The following is a 22,482-nucleotide window of genomic DNA, read 5'->3' on the forward strand; positions in this document are numbered from 1 at the left end:
CACTAAGCCACGAAGTCTATTTTGTACTCTGTCAAGGCAGGATAGGGTGCTTTTTGCAGCTCCTGCCCAGATATGGCAACAGTATTCCATCCTTGGACGTACTTGGCTTTTATATAGATAGAGAATTGCATCAGTAGTGAGATATCTTCTGGAGCGGTAGAAGGATCCCACCCTTTTTCCAGCGACCTTGGCAACAGACTTGATGTATGTGTTCCATTTCAGATCAGGAGTAAAGGTCAAACCCAGAAGCTTGTCAAAACACGGGGCCTCTCCCAGACGAGAGCCATCCATCCCAATTGATGCCAGATGGGGACCAGAGCGTTGATGATGTAAGGATAGGAGTTTGGTTTAAGATGCATTAAAGGTAACCAGCCACGTTTTCCCCCACTTAACCACGCGCTCGAAATCAGAGGAGAGAGAATCAGAGAGAACTTTGTCATTTACAGCCTTTGATGTGTTGCCATAGATGGTCGTGTCATCAGCAAAGATGTCTACGAAGTATTTAAGTATGTGTTTAGGGAGATCATTGATGTAGGTCAGGAAGAGAATTGGGCCCAGGATTGACCCTTGAGGGACTCCAGCATTAATACTGCAGGCCTCTGATTTTTGTCAATCGACCACTACTCTTATGAGCGTATCGGAGAGAAATGATTTAATGATTGAGAAAACATTTCCAGTTATACCGTAGCTGGAAATCTTGTGAAGTAGACCCTTATGCCATACCCTGTCGAAGGCCTTTGATATGTCAAGAGCAATTGCCCTAGAAAGGAAGTCTTTGTCAAGAGATTCACCAATCCTATGAGATATAACCGTCAGCACATCTGCGGTAGATCTTGTAGAGCGGAAACCATATTGTGTGTCAATAAGAAAGTTGTTTCTGCTGAGGTGGTTGACTATTTCTCTATTTAATATGGATTCCAGCAACTTATTCATAACACACAGGAGACTCATTGGTCTGTACTGAGAGGGAGCTGACTTATCACCTAAATTCTTAAATACAGGACAAACTGATGAGGTCTTCCAGGGAGTCGGAAAGCACTTCTCCTTAAGGCAGCGCTTAAATAGTTTCGTAAGTATGGAAGCAAGTTCTGGTTGAAGCCTTTTTAACACTATAATTGGGATGCCGTCAGGGCCAGTTGCTTTACTGGAATCAAGGTTTTTGATTAGCTTGGCGACCTCATGCACGGATATTTGTATGTTACCTAGCGTGTTCTGTGTTATAGGAGGAAATATGGGGAGTTGATGGCCTTCGTCGCATAGGGTAGAATTAGCTGCAAAGTTCTTTGCAAATAGTTTGGCTTTGTTTGATGCTGACGAGATGACCTCGTGTCCATTGATAATGGTCGGGATAGAACGCACACTTCTGTTTAGGATCCTATTTGTTATTTGCCAAAATTGGTGGGAACTAAGCCGTTGATCAGCTACCTTGGATTTAGCAGATTGGGCATATTGCAATTTTTATTACTCTTTTATATATATACATATATATATATATATATATATATATATATATATATATATATATATATATATATATATATATATATATACTGTAGAACCTTGGGATACTGCATTGAAACTAGTAACAAAATAAAAACAAAAAAAGCAATTTCCTCTGTTTTTCTCTCTTACTTTTCCTCTCTATCCTGCTCTAACCAAGTATGCCAACCTGTTCCACAAACCCCAAAACCTCAACATGAAATATCTGCAGAAAAAAAAAACTCGAATATTAAATCTCATCACTAACGTACTGTACTTGCAATAACCTTTATCCCTGAGTGGCTTCCAGGCCTTGATAAGTGATGATCATCGTGTAAAATAAAAAACAGTATAGTATATAATGTATATAATCAAATAATATTATTAATAACACAGTAAGACGGAGCACATACCGAAACTTAAGGCATCATATTCTATATCGTAACTTAAAAAACCGTATTTGAAGGCCACCTTATCCTGTGGTTTTATTGTATATATATATATATATATATATATATATATATATATATATATATATATATATATATATATATATATCTGTGTGTAGGTGTCTCTCTGTGTATGTACACACGTATGTATATACACGATCTACGGCACAATCACGTTGACACACCGGTTCTCGTCAGATCACCGAATTTCAGCAAGTTGAGCCTGGTTAATACCAGATAGGTGACCATTTGGGAATTCGAGGCGCTGTATGCTATCTCCGCTGACTTCGACATTGTTTCCAGTCATCTTGAATCTCCACTTGCCACTGGTATTTAACAACGCCAACTCAGGGGAGGAGTGGCTGGAGATTGCGCAACTCTGTCCACAAAAATATCCACTCACAGGCATTTTTACAGTGCGTGTCAAGACTGAAGGAAGCTATATACGCGATGGTTGTTCCAAAACTAAATCGTTCTCTTTTTGTAACTTAAAATGGTAAACAGCTACGAAGACGAAAGTGATTCCATTAAAACGCACGGTTGTTTGTGCTTTAGAATTTATTTTGCCAGGAATCCAATGACGCATGTCTATGATAGGCGTTGCTTTCTTGCAGTCTTACACCGTCAATATCTGCAACTGAGAAATGAAACTTTTATAGACATGAAAATGCAGAATTTCAGTCATCACAATAATTTTATTTAAATTCTCTCTGATCCAATCGGACTAAGTAAAAATTGGAAGCAGTGCTTTTTGAACAGGCTTCGCGTTTCTCTACTGGCGTTAATCGTGACACCCTGCACTGATGATTCCCGAAAGGACGAAAAACTAGTGTCTGTAGGTATTTAATTATTATAGTAAATAATAATGTCAGTCTATTTTAAGAGACTTGCTTCTTTTCGTTGCCACGTTCACTTGTAATAAAATCGACGTCCTCCTACATACAGCACCTGGACTTCCCAAATTGGTCACCCATTTTAGTAATGACCAGGCTCAATGTTGCTTAACTTCGGTGATCTGATGGGAAGCGGTGTGTCACCGTGATTATGCCGTATATTATAATTAATACACTTCCAAGCAACTGTTCAAGCATCTCTCGGTCTTTCTCTCTCCTTTCATCATGTGATCTCTCATTCATTTATAACAAGTGATTAAAAACTAACCTCGAATTCAGCATCTTAATATGAGCGAGCTTTCATTTTTGTATTATTTACAACTAACGAAGTCATATAATCCAAGGTCTACGCATCCATAATGTACAAAGTGCTTTTTTTTTCTGAATTCTTTGTTTTTGGAACCATTGTAAGAAAATAGCGTTCATTGAGAACGATTATATTTGTTAGAATGTAATTAAAGAAAATAAAACCTTTTTTAACTTGTGAAAATGTTAAAAACCTGTTAACGTTTGTTACTCTGTATTAGATGTAAACGCCACCAGTACTTGGTTCGTATCTATTATTGAATCATTCTTATTACTTGGCGTAAATGTATCCAATGCATAAACAAACTGGCAGAGGCATCCGATTGTCAACGAAAAAAGCATCGATCCTTTTGTCTATTAAATAAGTAACTTTTGTTTAGCGGAAGTTGTGTCATTGAGTGTAGAAGCCAACGAACCGTGTATGCTTTCTCTCTATATTTTATTTTATAACGCCTATTTCTATTTTATTTTGTTTTCTTGTTTAATAGCTTCCACTGTTTCGTATTCTATTTCTATATCTTTTTTTTTCTTTCTTTGCTAATTTTCTTCGTTTTTTTATTATTTTTTTTATTGCTTTTCAATTAATACTTTATTTTCGTTCTTTCTTTCTTTTCTGCTCTTTTGTATTCTTCTCGTTTTTATTAATTTTTTTTATTTCTCATTTACTTTTTTGCTTCTTTTGTTCTTGTCCTATTATACGTATTTATTTTACATACTTTGAACATCTATGAAAATAAAAACAGTAGATATATGTATACTTGTGTTTAACCAATACCCTCTTAAACTACTAGTCAAATAACACTGAAATAGGAAATAGGAATCATACACAATAGATAGTTTATAAAAGATGAAATTATTGTTTGGATGGATGTAAAACGCATACAAAAATATATCAGCAATTTGAAATGCAAAATGTCTATTTCGATTTGCCGATATATATATTTTATTATTTCCACAAATGCGCAAATTACAAACATAGTTATAGTCATGCACAGAAGAGGTTTAATTTGAAATTTTTCTGATGTATCCGTCGTGTAAGCTCAAATGGTAGGGAACGCAGTTCGAGCACTAAATATTTTGGCCCCAATTCAAGTTGATGGAACCTAGGTTATATTTTTTTTAACTTTTTCAATCACTTCTGTATATTAGATACAATATAATATTTAATATAGAACTGGCTCTGTAATAATAAAAAAGACATCTGCATGAGTTAAACTTTATTTAAGCCTATTTTGCGATCCCGTTGCTAGGCTTTTATATATCTTTCAACATGTCACAATTTAATTTCCGAAGTATAACTATTTTGCATCGCTTTATTTTCCCTCTATCTATAATGATACTAACTTTATGTCTAGATGCTATATATTCGCTGTTGCTGGTCGTTAAAATGCGCTTACAGTTTATATAATTCTTGAATCTGCTTTTGTCACTGATCTACAATGTATACACAGTGACAGCGAGTAAAACACAGCACAGCTGATCTATAAATACTATACTGTTTTTATTGCACACTGACAAACAGTTTGAATTTCAAGTTATAACGGGTGTTTGATATCAGCGAACACGCCTAGAGTTGATGCGGATGTTGGCAGTGAGGAAGTGTCAGCTTGTATTCTCTCTTTGACCGACTGCCACGCTTTCAGTTTGTGACGATTTATATCATCTTTCTTTTTCCCTGAAATGTTAAATATTTTAAACAGTCTATTGTCTCACGTCTTGTGACTGGTATCCTCTTACATATTTCTGGCCAAATTAAGCATTCCAATAGACAATGGTTTAAAGTCTCGCATTTCTCACCTGGAGTCAATCTACGTGTGTGCAACCCATCGCATGCTTCACTACCAGGAAGTTACCTTACACTTCAACATACAGTCCTTATTCCAATTTTGATCAATGTATATTACATTTAAATGTCCAAGATGTTAGGCTTCAAAAAGTTATGAACAGTGAATTAAAATTCAACGAAACTTGCTTAACTGGTTTCTATTCTAATGACTATTGTTCAAAATCGATGCAAATCTGATATATATATATATATATATATATATATATATATATATTTAATAATGAAGTGACATTTCAAATGAGACGTTGTGTTTAAATAATGAATGCTAAAATACTTTTAAGATATATCAAAGAAATGAAATTTGTTGAATATTTATACATTTTCCTTTCTATAAATATTGTTAAGCTTTCTACAAAATGCGAGGTATCTAAATTCTTATGAAAAGATCCTACCATTTTTTATTCCCTTCTTTATGAGACTAAATTAAACACAAGTTAAGCCGTAGCAGAGTACCTTACGCATAGCAGCTGAACTGCAAAATTATGACCGGTTATTTAGGTAAGGTTTGTTAATAAACATGCAAATCTATAAACATATATGCACACTTAACTTTATAAAATGGAAAGTTGTATTGAATTGATTAGAAAGTTCTTGCGGAATTTTAAATTTGGATTTCAAATAATGTATTTTCAAATACGTTTTGTTATAATAAGGGTACTTTATATATCCTTTTAAAGAGAATTTTTAGCTCTGTCTAATCGTTTTAATTACCATCGTTTTAAAGCAATTATGTCCTTTTTTAAGAACGTTTAATATAAAATTGGGAAAAAGAAAATTCGCACTATATTCTTATTTCAATTAAAAGTAAGCCGGGAAGCTGCTGAAACATCTCGCGATATAAACGAAACGTTTGACCTAGAAATCATTACTGAACACGCAGCACAATGGTGGCTTAAGAAATTTCGTGGCGACCACGAGAGTTTTGAAGTTGATGAACGTAGTGGTCGACCATCGAATGTTTTCAACGATTAATTAAAAACCGTAGTTGAAGCCAATCCAAGCAGAATTGTTCGAGAACTTACAACTGAATTAGACATAACGTATACAATGGTTTCCAACCACTTAAGAGAGATTCGAAAGAAAAATAAATATAATAAATTTGGACCTCACGAATTGAGCGACAAAAAAATAGAAAAAGAAAACGTCGTTTTGAAGTGTCATCTTCCCTTTTTTACGTAATAAGAACGACCTGTTTCTCAACCAGGCTGTGACTTGCGATAAAATGACGGTTCTTTACGACAACTTGCGACGCCTAGCTCAGTAGTTGGACACGAACGAAGCTTCAGGTACTTCCTGAAGCCCGAAGTGCTCTAAAATGTTCTTGCTGACTGTTTGGTGGTCTGCGTCCAGCATCATAAATTACAGGGTTTTTTTTAATACAGGCGAAATAATTACGGCGAAGAAATACTGTCAACAAATGGATGAAACGCATTAGAATCTGTGACAACAGTCAGCATTAGTCACCACGACAATGCCCGACCGAATGTTGCTAAACAAACCCCGACGAAGACGAACTAATTGAGCTACGAAACCCTGCCTTATCCGCCAGACTCTTCAGACCTCTCAACTAACGATTACCACTTTTTCAAGCATCCTGACAACGTTCTGCATGAGAAGTACTTCAAAAACTTAAGTGACATCAAAAACGCCTTCAGCGACTTCATCGCCACCAGAACACAAGATTTTGACATTACTGCCATAAATACACTTGTTTTGCGTTGAGTGTTGATTCTGAGGTTCGCATTTTTAATAAAAAGTACATTTTTTAAGAAACAGCACGTTAAGTGCGCAAATTACTTTAATGCGTCCATTGGTTGTAGCATATAAAAGCCATAACATATAATTACCGATAGATAACTTGTCATATTTCGAAGACAAAATACTTATTACTCGACATCAGTCTCCTAAAAATAATTCATATCTTCCTGCGCATATCACACCATGCGCATGGATACCGAATTGCTACACAAAAAAAAAAGAAATTTAGAATGTACATTTGCAGTTTCAAAATATGCATTTAAAGTTAAAACCACCAAGGACTTTCTTGTAAACCTGATATATCACCAGTTGTCAGTTCTTATTGTTTCTTTATTTTCTATTATACTTCCGTACTTTTTTCATTAAAATCTTACCATTCTTGTCTATCATGCTTAATGTTTATCTTTTCAAATGCATATTACAATTCACCTTTTATAGTATTTGTCTTCGTTTTGACTTGTGTTTCAAACGATTCGTTTATTAGAAAATGCACACGTTTGCGCTTCGTAAAATAAGTTTGCTTCTATTTTTCATATTATCTGCTCCAAGCTCCATCGTTATTTTTATCGCGTAGCTTCGTAAACTGCCAGATTAAAACCAACAATCATATTCATTTTCCTTAAAAAAAAAAAATATTCGAAAAAGAATCTTCAGTAAATTTAATTTCGAGAATCTTGGATTTCCATGTGTTAATTTTATGGAATCTTATTTCGTGATTGTTCGTTCGAGTCTGTTTTTCTAAATGCAACCATTTTTTTTAATCTTTTCGCGCTGGTTTGTCGTTCATGACAACTACTACAGCTATTGCTTCTATTGCTGCTTCTAATGTGATCAGTTTGATTTTGTTTTATACGAAAAATTATAAGTTTTGCTCGTATTGACACGGTGGCTTTCCTTTACAAACAGATCTCGATATAAACACTTTATGAGAGCAACAACAACAACAACAACAACAACAACAACAACAAAAACAACAACAACAACAACACATACACACACACATATATATATATATATCTATATATATAAAGTGACTTTCTGTGTCTGAGTTCCTTCCGTATATGTTCCGAAACGGCTGAGCTTATCTTCTGAAATTTTAAAGTTCTTTCTTTACTTACTTTTTTCAACTTTTTAATTCTTGTCTTCTCTTTTCTTTTATTGCCTTATTCCTTTTCAATGTCACTCGCTTCAATTTACTTATTTATTTTTATTTTTAAATAAAAGTAGACCGCCCGGCATTACCCGGTTCTAAAATATCGACGAAACCATTTCTTACCTCTACTGGCATCAAATGCATTCTCTTCATAAACATTCAACCTAACCCGGTGAATGCTGATGGGTTAAATGTTTTTTTTCCTACAGAGAGGAATTTAATGGCACAATTCTGCTTCTGACGCTCGTCTATGGGTTGCTTTCTTAGAATCTTACACTGTCAATATCTGCAAAGTCGAGAGGAAACTTCAGTTGATCAATGCATAATTTCAGTCATATCAATGCAATTTGCAATCCTTTCAGTTTCAAAATAAAAAAAAAATAGGACGCATTACTTTTGGAATGTTCTTTATATATTTTTCTCTATTTCTTTTTTTTCGATTCTTTCTTATTTTCTTACATTCTTTAACAGATCTTTCGTAAATTTCCTTAATGTTTCTTATACTTGTTTGTTTAATATCCCTTCCTCATTCCACGTTTCTAGATTTCTTGTTTCCTTCCTTTCTTCCTTCTCTCCTTTCCTTTTTCCATTTTTCTCCCCTTTTTTCTTATTTCTTTCTTTCTATGTATGAATATATGCTAGTTTCTTCCATAAATATAAACAGCTTTTTGGTAAAGAACGATCGAATTAATTCTCACATATAATAACATTTTTTAAGAAACAGCACGTTAAGTGCGCAAATTACTTTAATGCGTCCATTGGTTGTAGCATATAAAAGCCATAACATATAATTACCGATAGATAACTTGTCATATTTCGAAGACAAAATACTTATTACTCGACATCAGTCTCCTAAAAATAATTCATATCTTCCTGCGCATATCACACCATGCGCATGGATACCGAATTGCTACACACAAAAAAAAGAAATTTAGAATGTACATTTGCAGTTTCAAAATATCATTATTTTTAATTTCTAAACAAGCGTTTGAAATTATTATAAGGCGGAAGCTGAGATCATCAACATTGTTTCCTAAATAGTTTACTCCTGCATATATTTATTCCTGTTTTTTGTATAGATTTATATTATATATATTTATTCACGCTTTATTACTGCGAATATAAACCATTATTTATAATTAAATTAACAAGTTGCGCTTCTTTTGTTTAGATATGTATGCATTAGTTCCGTTCCATCTATCTCTGACTCTATTTGATCAACTATTTTCTCATAATTTTTAAATTTGCTGTGAGCATTCAAAAAATAGGGCGACTTTCACTTTTCTATTCACTTACGAGGTGTATTCGATAAGTTTTTAAACTTTGCGAGAAGTTTGTCCAAAGGGTGCTCAATCCTTGGCACAGATTAGGTTTTTATGAAGTTTATGAAGACATACCGTCAGAAGAGGCGATCATTCTTCAAATCGGCTGGGTGGCATTTCCACCAGGACAATTCACCAGTCCACAATTCCATCCTTGACCAAGATAGTCATTAAAACAGTTACTTACCCTTCTTTAAATCAAAACCTTGTTACCTGTGACTTTTGGTTATTCCCTGTGGTCAAGGAAACCTTAGAGCCTGCCATTATGAGAAAGTTGAAGATAAGAAGTGGGCTGAATTGAGGGTCATTGATACACTCACATTTAAGGACTTCGGTGAGGGGCCTTCCAGAAGTTGTTGGAACGGTACAACAAGTGGATGAGATTACTTCAAAGAAAACTAGTTTCCTGTATGTATTATGATAAAGGTGCTGAGAGGAAAAAAGAAAGAAACTTATTCAAGGCACCACGTTTATCCTTTTTGCAAACAAAAGCAATAGTAAATACATTTATCGCAATTGCTTACTCGTTCATGGAAATACCAAGTAACGTATAGTTTTTACAGAATCTCATGTTTTTATGATCATGGAAATACCAAGTAGCGTATAGTCTTTACAGAATCTCATATTTTTTATGGTAATGGAAATACCGAGTAACGTATAGTTTTTACAGAATCTCATATTTTTTATGGTCATGGAAATACCGAGTAACGTATAGTTTTTACAGAATCTCATATTTTTTATGGTCATGGAAATACCAAGTGACGTATAGTTTTTACAGAATCTCATATTTTTTATGGTCATGGAAATACCAAGTAACGTATAGCTTTTACAGAATCTCATATTTTTATGATCATGGAAATACCAAGTAACGTATAGTTTTTACAGAATCTCATATTTTTTATGGTCATGGAAATACCAAGTAGCGTATAGTTTTTACAGAATCTCATATTTTTTATGGTAATGGAAATACCGAGTAACGTATAGTTTTTACAGAATCTCATATTTTTTATGGTCATGGAAATACCGAGTAACGTATAGTTTTTACAGAATCTCATATTTTTTATGGTCATTGAAATACCGAGTAACGTATAGTTTTTACAGAATCTCATATTTTTTATGGTCATTGAAATACCAAGTAACGTATAGTTTTTACAGAATCTCATATTTTTTATGGTCATGGAAATACCAAGTAACGTATAGTTTTTACAGAATCTCATATTTTTTATGGTCATGTAAATACCAAGTGACGTATAGTTTTTACAGAATCTCATATTTTTTATGGTCATGGAAATACCAAGTAACGTATAGTTTTTACAGAATCTCATATTTTTTATGGTCATTGAAATACCAAGTAGCGTATAGTTTTTACAGAATATCATATTTTTTATGGTCATGTAAATACCAAGTAACGTATAGTTTTTACAGAATCTCATATTTTTTATGGTCATGTAAATACCAAGTGACGTATAGTTTTTACAGAATCTCATATTTTTTATGGTCATGTAAATACCAAGTGACGTATAGTTTTTACAGAATATCATATTTTTTATGGTCATGTAAATACCAAGTAACGTATAGTTTTTACAGAATCTCATATTTTTTATGGTCATTGAAATACCAAGTAGCGTATAGTTTTTACAGAATCTCATATTTTTTATGGTCATGTAAATACCAAGTAACGTATAGGTTTTACAGAATCTCATATTTTTTATGGTCATGTAAATACCAAGTGACGTATAGTTTTTACAGAATCTCATATTTTTTATGGTCATGGAAATACCGAGTAACGTATAGTTTTTACAGAATATCATATTTTTATGATCATGGAAATACCAAGTAATGTATAGTTTTTACAGAATATCATATTTTTGTTCGTATTAACTATAAAATGGTAGAAGCTACGTAAATGTGTCTATTCGCATATCAAGATATTGTATCAGCATCGCTCAAGGAATGACAATAAACTGTATTTTACATTATTCTTATAATCTGCTATACGATAAGGTTGTGGGCGTTGTCTCAGCATATATTTCATAACACTATTTTTTTGTTTTATTTATTCTTTTCTTACTGTCTTACCCCAATCGAGGCGCAACACAACTTGCATGTAAGGGGGTACTTGTTTGGGATCAAATCTACAGGAATACTATGTAGGGAGTTGAGCCGCCAGATGTCTGTTCATATTACAAGTGAACATTTGCATGTCATTACAACCAGGGAAACAGAGCTCCAGGAATAAATTCTAAAGTCTAGTAGTTAGAGGCAAGAAGCTTGGAGTCTCTGCAGTATAAGGGTGGGATTTTGTCGGGTTGATCGTAGGTATTTACGTCGAGGGGATACAAGTCATTCGAGTTCATCGGAGAATATTCTATTAAAATACACTTGAAGTAGGCACAGGGTGCAGCATTTTAGCTATGGGACAAAGGGTTGCAGTTGGTTAATAGTGCAGGATATATTAGCTTAGAGGCTCGTTTTTGGCCATATCTAAGAGTGGAAGACTAGAGGCAGGTGAACCAGCCCATACGTGGCAACATTACATCATGCATTGGTGAGTGATCGCGATATATTGATAAACGATACTTTTATGTGTGGGTATTCTTCTAGCACGGTAGAGCGAGCCCATCTTTTTCGTAGCAGCCTTTGCAATGTCCTCAATATATTTGTCCCAGTTCATGTTGCCTGTGAATATTTAGATGAGGTATTTAAATGAATAGCTCTTCAAGATGTGTATTATTAGTAGTGACAATCAGTGGTTGCGAAAGTTTTTTTTTTGTAATTGTTAGAGGGAAGAATCTTACTCTTATCAGCATTGAATGTTTCCATTCATTTGAGTCCCCAACCAAGTATAGGCTGTTGGTCTTTCTCTGAGGTTTCAGTCATTGACTTAGACGTTTCTCCCCATCTCCTTCTCCTTCTCCCCTCTCTCTTTCTCTCTCTCTCACACACACACAAGGTCTTTTCCTAATCGTCTCACACTCGTGTTATTTCTAACTTGTGCAAAGCTTATATGTTAGTGTTGTTCATAAAGTAATAATCGAAGTTATTCGATTCAGCCTCTTTCAATAACTTGTCTATTTTTATTTATTATTTTATTAAATTGATTTAATAAAAATCCTGCAATTTTCCCCATTGCTAAACGAAGCGACATTTTTCTTTCATAACAAAAAGAAAGTTAAAATCTAAAATTCAATTTTCTCCACTTTATATAATGTTTACATATAAATGTTTTTTTATGTTAAATAAATTAGAATAACGAATAAATAAATAAATAAATCCAAATATATACACTCTTTAATCAATTTCGTTATCGATAAAATTATGCGGCACAAACCTTTTGAAATATACAAAATTATCTAGACTTTATTTTCATTCTAAAATGATGAATAAATTGAAATTTTACATAAATGAAGTAAATAAAAACGTGAATATTCTTTCGAATAATTTCAGCCACTGATAAATCGTGTCTTCAAAAACATTTTGCAAGAATACCAAATTTAATTAAATGACATTTGGAAAGAAGGAAGACATTTTTCACATGTTTGGCGCTTATCTAAAAAATTACATAACTAATGAATATTATGTTAGACATCGACATTTTTATTTAGTCCAATGTTAAACTTATAATAAAACTAGCAGGGCGACCCGATGTTGCTCGGGATTTAAAGAGCATTAACACATGTTTCACACTTCTAATACTTTTATTGTCATTAAAATCAGTGAAATCGCTCATTCGTTAATCAAACCAATTGATTGCCTGGTCCAGTTGGAAACCCACCGCTGGGAGGAAGCTTCACATGCCTCCCCGTCGTGATTTAATCCACAATTCATTGTCGTCTACCTTGCTACTGTTGATTTTATGAAGTTATTTTTAATTTTATATGATTTGAATTAAGTTTAAAATGAAAAAGTCAAGTACAATAGTCCAATTACACTCTAAACAGAGGCGTTTATTTTGTCTTATCAAAGAAGCTACTGTTGATTTTATAGGCCGATCCATTCTGCTTGTGTGATGATAAAACTATTTGAATGCAGTTATGTAGGTAGGCTGCATAAAGCTGTTAACTGTGATCGAAATTGGACTATTTCTTCTTTAATCAGATTTCTTCGATTATCGATTGTGGATACTCATCTTGTTATGAATAAAAATATTACAGTAAACAATTACTGAATATAAAACAATTTTTAATAGTGTTTAATATATGGAGTGAAGTTATTCCATATACGAATTTTTGGATAAAAATTTATGTATGAATTGCTGACACAAAACTTGTGCTAGTATGTGCAAGCGCTTGGCTTCCAAGCTATACACCAACCGAAAAGCCTCTGTAACTCACTTATCTCCTCTTTCACCACCATGAGAATGTGAAGGAAAAACTGTGACGTCAAACTTTTCATCAGTTAATAATGACTTAGTCAAGAATACATCGTAGTCTACATTGCACTGTAGAGAACCTACTGTTTATTTTATAAATGATCTTTATCTATAACTCTTGGAATTAAAGTTTAAAATGCAAACATACGTTCAGCTCAAAACAGAAACATCAATTTCGAACGCAACCCTGTTATATAAAAGAAACTACTATTGGTTTTATATGTTGAGCCTTTCGGCTTACCTGGTAATAAAACTTCTCTCATGCATTTGCGATGTTAGGCTGTATAAGGTGTTTACTTTGTTCAAAATCGCAAAAGTTTGTTAAATGTCTAAATGCAGTATATTACAAATTTCAACTCTGTAGACCAAATATTCAGAAGAGCTTGATAAAGACTTTTCACACACACACACTGACAAAGTCAATTATATATATATATATGTCATGAATCTTTGACGGGTATAAAATTTATATATATCAATCATAAAGAAAAGACTAAAATTCATGATTAAAGACGTTTAAAATCAAGTCAACGGGGCGAAAAGAAGAGAAGAAAAAATGGGGAAGTCAACTTTTCAGTTTCGCTCAATTTTTCAAAACAAATCCCTCGATACAATTTGAGAAAATGAGGGCGAAACCGGTCAGCTGAAACCCCCATTTTTTTCTTCCCTTCTTTTCTCTGCAACCCGTTGACTTTATTGTAAACCTTTTAATTATTAATTTAATCTTTCTTTCATGATTGCGATCTATATGCATTTATGTAGAATATAGAAACCTTGCATGAATAGAATTCAGCGTAATAGTTAACTGAAAGCAAGGATCTAATAAGAAACCATAAAAATAGTTTAGTAATTAATTAACGCCCCTTTTTAAAGGAATATGCAAATTAGTAAACCTTCATGTAGTCACTCCATGATTGAGTGTATTATGAAGTGCATTTTAACAATTTTCAAATAGAAAAAGAAGGCTTTTGATATTAATATCAATGATTTCTCACGAGAATGAAACGCGGGATATTATGTGTAGCTTAATTGCAATATATATTTTTTATAACTTACAATATATATATATATATATAATATATATATATATATATATATATAGAGAGAGAGAGAGAGAGAGAGAAAGAGAGAGAGAGATAAATATATATGCATAGCTTTTATTGGTTTTTAATTTTTTTGTGTCCGTCTAACTACTTTCCATCATACTGTACTTTTGCATCTCCGTCTCTTCCTATACATCCATTTTTTTCTTTATTTCTGATGTGAATGGTGCTAGCGGAGCTTAAGCGCTGTCTTCAGATCGAAGTAGGTGACTTTCGATAAAGCCTCCGCCTGCTTACCAATTAGGCAATCAGACATTAAGTACTTCGGTCGGCAAAATGAAGACATTGGTTCAATGAGAGCCAAAAGAATCATCTGTCTTCGAGGCTTGCATCTGCCGACATGGAATTCTATTGTTTCTTTGCTTTGTTTTCCAACCTGCCTGTCCTCTCATTCAACCTTGCTTTTACTAATATACCCAGAGTGTCTAAGCAGATCTCATCTTTTTTTATCGACGTTCACTTACTGTTATAATCTTGTTTAAATGCTTACAAGGAAAACAGAACAGAGGAATAGAGTAGTAAAATATACCGACAAGACCATACATAAATGAGGGTTGTTCGTCTAGCTAACGAACAACCTTGATTTGCCCACCGGATGTCGACCCCCTCTGACGGCCTTGTCTTCCGGCCCTAGGTAACACGAACATTTTCACCACAACACTGAGTTAGATTTTATTTACTTAATTATAAGTTACTATATTTAAACGAATAAACAAATTATTTTGTTTACACAAAACTGTGTGTAGCTATCTTTTATTCTAATACGATAGTAAAACATGAAAAATAGTTATTTCTACCAAAAAACTATAAAAGTTTTATTTCGGACATAATCGTTCAATAGTGTCTCCAATATAGACAATATTTTTATTCAGGTATGAACTTATTCAACTGTTTATTTTCTCTTACTTGCGTGCATTTTAATCGGAAAAATCTCCTAAACTACCTGTAAATATTTTTCTTTGAGAGATGCATGGGCAGCATAAGTTCCAAAATCCAAATATGGTCTGCAAACTCTTCTCTTAAAACCTTCTTTCCTAAATAATTTTGTAATATAATATTGTAATAATTAATATGTTGTTTTGTAATATAATGGAAAGCAATTTTCGTACTTTAAAACCGGAAGTCATTTCTGAATCAACTTTTTTTTCAACCTTAAATTTATTACAAAATAATAACAAGGGCTAGGGCAACAACATATTCTTTTCATTGTTTTGACTCTCGAGTGTGTATCCGTTAATATCTTATATGTTTTTATATAATGTGGTTCTCGGTTGATTAACTGCATCTGACTGTGTCGGATATATACTTGAGAGTCAAAACAATAAGAATATTCTGTTTTCATAGCCTTAATAATAACATATGACTGGCAGAAAAATCTAATCTAAATACAGTTGGAATAAGCCTTAATTGGAATAAGTAAGAAAAATTATACATTTAAAGTACTATGGCTTAACGCTCTAATAATTTATATATGATAGACACATAGTCTAACAGGTAATAGCGTTATTTTAATAATTACATCTTAGTGACATTCTTCTGGACTTTAAACGTTCAATCCTTAATGCAGGTGGACATAACTACAATTAACACGCTGTATAAAAACACCTATTTAACTATCAGGCGAAACTTCCCTAAACACAGCTACTTTGCATGGAGTGCAATATGGTCGGCTTAATTTTAATGTCAACAGGTTCTTGCTATAAATCGTCTCCAGTAGTAATTCAAAGTTGGCTCATCCCATCAATCATGTCCAATCATTTCATAATGTTTTTGTTTTTTTATCACAAAACTAACATGTATTACTATTTTACACTCCAAACAAAGAATATGCAACTTGTACTAATGGGGCTACAATTTAGGTGAATATCTGCAGAGGAATATGTAGGAAGTTTTGCAGAGATATGTCTGTAAATATTAAATTTACATTACTGCATATTAAGACAGTTGCCGATGCAGCAAACAGGGAAGTATTTCCAAAGTCTAGCAGTCAGAGGGAAGAAAGAGTAGAAGGCTTTCTGGTATTGAGGGACCTCAATAGTAAAAGGAGGGGGGATTTTATTGCTTTTGGGTTAGTCAGGATTACCAACGTCGAATGGGGGGCACAGGTGGTAGGAGTTCATAAGAGCACATTTTAGTTGTAAAACATTCACAGAGATACAACGTTGTGGCGATGGGCCAAAGGTTTATGTTCGGTTGCTAGTGCGAGGCATATTAGATCGCGTACTCTTTTTCAATTCTATTCAACTTTATCCGCGAGTAGACTTTGGTCTTGATAAGTTGCGGACATTTGATCCGAACCTGCTTCTTTTATTTTCTTTCATGTGGTTCTTTACAGCTAACCCTAATCTTTCGCATCTTTCGTTATTTAGTTTGTTCTGTATTTATTTCTGTCTCCCTCCCCTCTTCTTTTGTCTCACCTAATTTACTTCTTTTCCGTTCGCTTTTCGCCCTGCAAGAATCCCAATTCTGTTTCTAAAGAACGTCTTCTTTTTTTCAGTAAACATTTTCCCGCTGTCAGCCATATTTAATTCGTATTGATCGACAACGAAAATCAATCGCAGCTGTTGCTCAATCCGAGCCAGCATTTATGATGACGATGATGATGATAATGATGATGATAAACAATCGATGTTTGATGAATAGAATAACATTGCGAAGTTCATGATGATAGCTGAATTGATGGTGACCGCTTGCGCATACTTTGTAATAGCGGAAGTGTCCGTTTCCAACGGGTTTATAAAATTTAGATTTTTTTATACGTTAAATGAGAATTAATTGTTTTATTTAAATGACAAAAAATACTTGACACAAGTACGCATTTTAACCTACATTGAATGATAATGTCTAAACAATACTTCATATGACGAAATAAATAAAAATAATCGATATTTAATATTGTTAATATATATATATATATATATATATATATATATTTAAATAAGGGAGTAGTCACCAACAATGTGTATTTTTTAACATTATTTTATTATTCCGTGTCTTGGTTTTTCATTGAGAATTATATTTGGATCATTGTAATAATGTTTTTAAGTCATTTCAATGACTTAAAAATATTATTACAATGATCCAAACATAATTCTCAATGAAAAACCAAGACACGGAATAATAAAATAATGTTAAAAAATACACATTGTTGGTGACTACTCCCTTATTTAAATATACATCTTTCTTTCGTTGGAATTTATTAACCCATTTTATATATATATATATATATATATATATATATATATATATATATATATATATGTATATATATATATATATATATAGTATAATATATATATATATTGTTATGCAGACAAGAAATTTCCTGGGGAATTTTTATTTTTTGTGTCAAATGATGATATATTTTCAAATTCGTTTTCGTTATAATACTTTTACTTTATATATCATTTTAAAGAGCCCCTTTCACTTAATCTAATCGTTTAAAGTATAATCAAGGCCGAACCAACTCGCGATATAAACGAAGTGTTTTGTCCAGGAACGACTACACGTGTTACAAGCATCTTGACGACTTTCTGCGTGAGAAATACTTCTAAAACCTAAGCGATATCAAAACCACCTTCAGCGACTTCATCGCCACCAGAAAGCAAGATTGTCACGTTATTAGCATAAATACTCTTGTTTTACGTTGGCAAAATTTGTTGATTCTGATGGTGCATATGTTGATCAATTAATTTTGTTTGAGCCGAGATATATTCATCTAAATTTAAAAGTTAAAAACCGCAAGAACTTTCTTGGCATCCAGATATTATTTACATTAAATGTACGGCATAGGAGTGTACGCCTCAGTTTATTTCGATGAGAAAATGATGTCTACATGCAATTATTTCTTCGCTAAAAATCTTTTAAAAAATTAGACATTTTGTATTATTATTATCTTTAAGGCATCGCCACTTATCAAGGCCCAGAGGCCACTCGAGGATAAGGGTTAAAGAGTGTACAGTTTACAATTGGACAACAAAATAATCGTTAGTAATGAAAATTCGGTATGTTTGTTTACTTTATGAAACGGCTCAACAAAAAGTTGTTTACGTTAGACTTGAAGACAACCATATTGTAGTCAGCTGGAAAGCACGAAAATGGAAGACAATTCCACAGGCGTGCAGTTCAAAGAAAGAGGATTTGTTCTTGGAATCTACGTTAAGGTTTAGGCACAGATAAAGAGTGGGGGAAATTATTGATAGTGTTTTCTACGAGACGGGTGTTTATTGTGAAAGTTTGACGAAGTTGGACCATAGATTGAAGCTCAATCGATCACTTGGTATGAAAATAATGATAACGCAGAGACAGTAGAAATTGGACAATATAGTAATCATTAGTAATGAAAATTTGGTAAATTTGATAACTTATATGGAACGACTCATCAAGAACTTATTTACGTTAGACTTGAACGCAACCATATTGTAGTCAGCCGGAAAGCAGGAAAACGGAAGACAATTCTACAGGCGCGCAGTTCTAAGAAAGAAGCTTTGTTCATGGAATCTACGTTTAGGTTTAGGCACAGATAAAGAGTGGGGGGGAATTATTGATAGTGTTTACAGCTAGACGAGTGTTTCTTGTAGAAGTTTGGCGAGGGGGGACCATAGATTGAAGCTCAGTCGAACATCTTCCATGAAAATAACGATACATCAGAGACAAACTCGCAAAATCTCTTCTGTGAGAAGTAGGTTGCAGGAAAGAGAAAAGGAATCTCCTACGAGGCTAAGAAATCTAGTTTGAACTCTATCAAGGCAGGGTAAGTCCTTTCTAGAAGCTCCTGCTCAGATGTGGCAACAATACCCAATCCTTGGACGTATCTGATTCTTATATAAATAGAGAATTGCATCAGCCATGGAATATATACTGGATCGATAGAAGGAACCGACCATTTTTCCAGTGGTCCTGGCAACGAATTTAATGTATGTATTCCCTTTCATGAGGCGTCCCTAAGACGAGAGCCATTCATTTCAATTGATGCCAGATGGAGATCAGAGCGTTGATGATGTAAAGATAAAAGCTTGGTTTTAGATGCATTAGAAGTAATCAGTCACCTCTTCTCCCATTGTACAACTTGCTCAAGATCAGAGGAGAGTGAATAGGAGAGAACTTGGTCGTTTACGGTCTTAGATGTGCTACCATAGATAGTTTCATCAGCGTAAATGTCTACGAATGATGTAAGGATGTGATTTGGAAAATCATTAATATAGATCAGGAAGAGAGTTGGGCCCAAGATGGACTCTGAGGGACTTCAGCATTAATACTGTGAGCTTCTGATTTCTGCCCATTAGCTACTACTCTTATGAATCTATCAGAGAGAAAGGATTTAATAATTGAAAAGACATTTCCAGCTATACCGTAGCTGGGGATTTTGTGAAGTAAACCTTTATGGCATACTCTATCAGATGCCTTTGATATGTCAAGAGCAATTGCCCTAGAAAGGAAGCCTCCGTCGAGAGATTCGCTAATCCTATGAGATATAACTGTAAACACATCTGCTGTAGATCTAGCAGAACGGAAACCATATTGTGTGTCACTAAGAAGGTTATATTTGCTAAGATGGTTGATTACTTCTCTATTTAACACAGATTCCAGCAACTTACTCATGACGCACAGGAGACTTCATTCTCTTATTTCTATTAAATGATTCCAGCCGTAATAGTTCCAACCGGACAAATGTTCAATATCTAATCAATTTTGCTGCATAGACATAAACACAGTACAAAATAAGGATCGGCTTTAGTTTTTTTATTGATATTCTCAATATTATTCTACGGGAACGTTGATAACTTAAAAAAAAAACTATTTTATGATTAGGCTTAAAAATGTCATATGTCGTCATATTTATTTAGGCCACTGCATTAAATTTTGGCAGAAAATCGAAAGTTAAACTAATGTTAACATTTCAACCTTGCACAAATTGTTTATGTTTAATATCAAAATTGTATGCGGGATTGGACTCGCATACAATACAATGTGGCTTAGAAGTGAGCCTCTTTGATAAACTAAAAAGAAGCTATCGCCAAAAGTAGTGCTTTTAATCGTTTTATGACCGTAACATTTACATACTGAAATTACATCTGTTCTAAGAAAAACATTAATCGATATATTATTAAGTTTCATAACGATTGGACAAGCATTGTAGGCAGTAGCTTTTCCACAAACAAGCTTAATCAACAAGATAATCTCTTAGCAGAAAGTATACTCTAGCGATTAGTAAAAAAAATTTTAATCAGAAATAAAACTTAGAATCATAGGGTATATAATGTACGTCACTAATGTTTTAAAATCAACAACCAACATGTTGTTTGAATCCAATAAGCACAATTATATAATCGTACAGACTTAGGGCTTGCTTGCAAAATAGCGAGCTCATAAAGATACCTAAAATGTAATGCTTTACTTAGTAAACATTGTAAAAACAAACATGTGACGCATCAGTTGGTGTTATTAAAAAAAACAGGAAAACAGGAAAGTGTAAAACAAAAGAAAATTCTATTTTCGTTCGAATAAAAACAAAAACACCGAAAAATTGAAAACACAAAAAATATTTAAAAAGAACACGAATAAAAATATGAAAAAGAAACGTAAAGAAAGAAAGTGGACTTGTTTTTGAGCAATTCGATTCTCCATGTTTAAATGAAATACCTCGTTTAGGGTGACATTCCGAAAATAAAGACAGAGGAAATAGTTTAATTAACTTTTGGCTAATTGAAGATATCATCCTTCCTCTCATACACACAAGTGTGAAAAAGAAAACAGACCAGAAATTGAAAAAGTGCATTTCATGGCCAGAGACATTGCTATTATCTCTCTCTCTCTCTCTCTCTCTCTCTCTCTCTCTCTCTCTCTCCATATATATATATATATATATATATATATATATATGTATATATGTATATATATATGTATATATGTGTGTGTGTGTGTGTGTGTGTGCGTGTATTTAAATAGACATTCGGACAGTTTAATTTCGGCCACCGATTCCGTAGTCAGGGGGTAGGACTGCCGACTGTCATCACGACGGTTCTAGGTTCGATCCTCGGCTTGGGAGAGGTGTTAGTCTAGCGGCACTGATGAGTTGTGAAACAACGAAACAGGTCTGTATGTCGATGACTAAAATATATTTTATATATACGTATATACATGTATATTCCTTATATGTTTTTGCATAAACATAATATGTGGCAAATGCAAAATATTACTGCGTATGTAAGAACAAAAACAATAAAAAATAATATACCTGATCTACTTCGCTATTGAACACTATTGTATTAATTTTGTCACACACACACACACACACGCATATATATATGTGTGTGTGTGTGTGTGTGTGTGTGTATGTACAACGGTTCACATTGATATCTAATTAATGTATGAATAAAGAAACAACAAATCTATATATTATTAAACTCAAATAAGCTTGTACGGGTGTTGAAGCCCAACATCCGGTTTACGACTTCCGATTGCGTCTGCGTACATAAGCATAAACCCATAACAGCGTAAAAAATAAACACAAATCGCTGGACCGGTTTTGTTCGAACAAACGGACGACCTTAGAAAAGCGAATATCTTAAATTTATTAAATAAAATCTTCAAGATATGAAAAGCATTGAACCGTTTCATATATTCGATATATATTATACTAAATAACCACCGCGACAATAAAACGTGTTATTCTACTCTGCATGGTTTCAGTGCCCCATTTTTTTTTCACTTTTAAATTATCCAAATAAAGAATTGTTAATACTTTCTGCTTTTTTTACATCGTTCATTTCCGTTATACGTTTAAGCTATGTTAACGCAA

The 22,482-nt window shown here is 33.4% G+C and overlaps 1 protein-coding gene, 1 long non-coding RNA gene and 1 pseudogene across 3 annotated transcripts in view; 2 read left to right on the plus strand and 1 right to left on the minus strand.

Moving 5' to 3' along the window:
* Window positions 1–22,482, plus strand: part of LOC145294062 (uncharacterized) — a 321,134-nt gene that overhangs the window by 150,626 nt on the left and 148,026 nt on the right. The gene's annotated exons all lie outside the window — the stretch shown is intronic.
* On the minus strand, window positions 2,865–2,983 carry LOC145294299 (5S ribosomal RNA; annotated as a pseudogene).
* Window positions 18,145–21,197, plus strand: LOC145294061 (uncharacterized). The gene is made up of 2 exons (XR_013869816.1): window positions 18,145–19,366; window positions 19,434–21,197. It is a non-coding gene; the product is annotated as an uncharacterized LOC145294061 (long non-coding RNA).

Source organism: Euprymna scolopes, chromosome 15 (assembly GCF_053919585.1).
Source record: "Euprymna scolopes isolate OS-2025 chromosome 15, ASM5391958v1, whole genome shotgun sequence".
Classification (NCBI taxonomy): Eukaryota; Metazoa; Mollusca; class Cephalopoda; order Sepiida; family Sepiolidae; genus Euprymna; species Euprymna scolopes.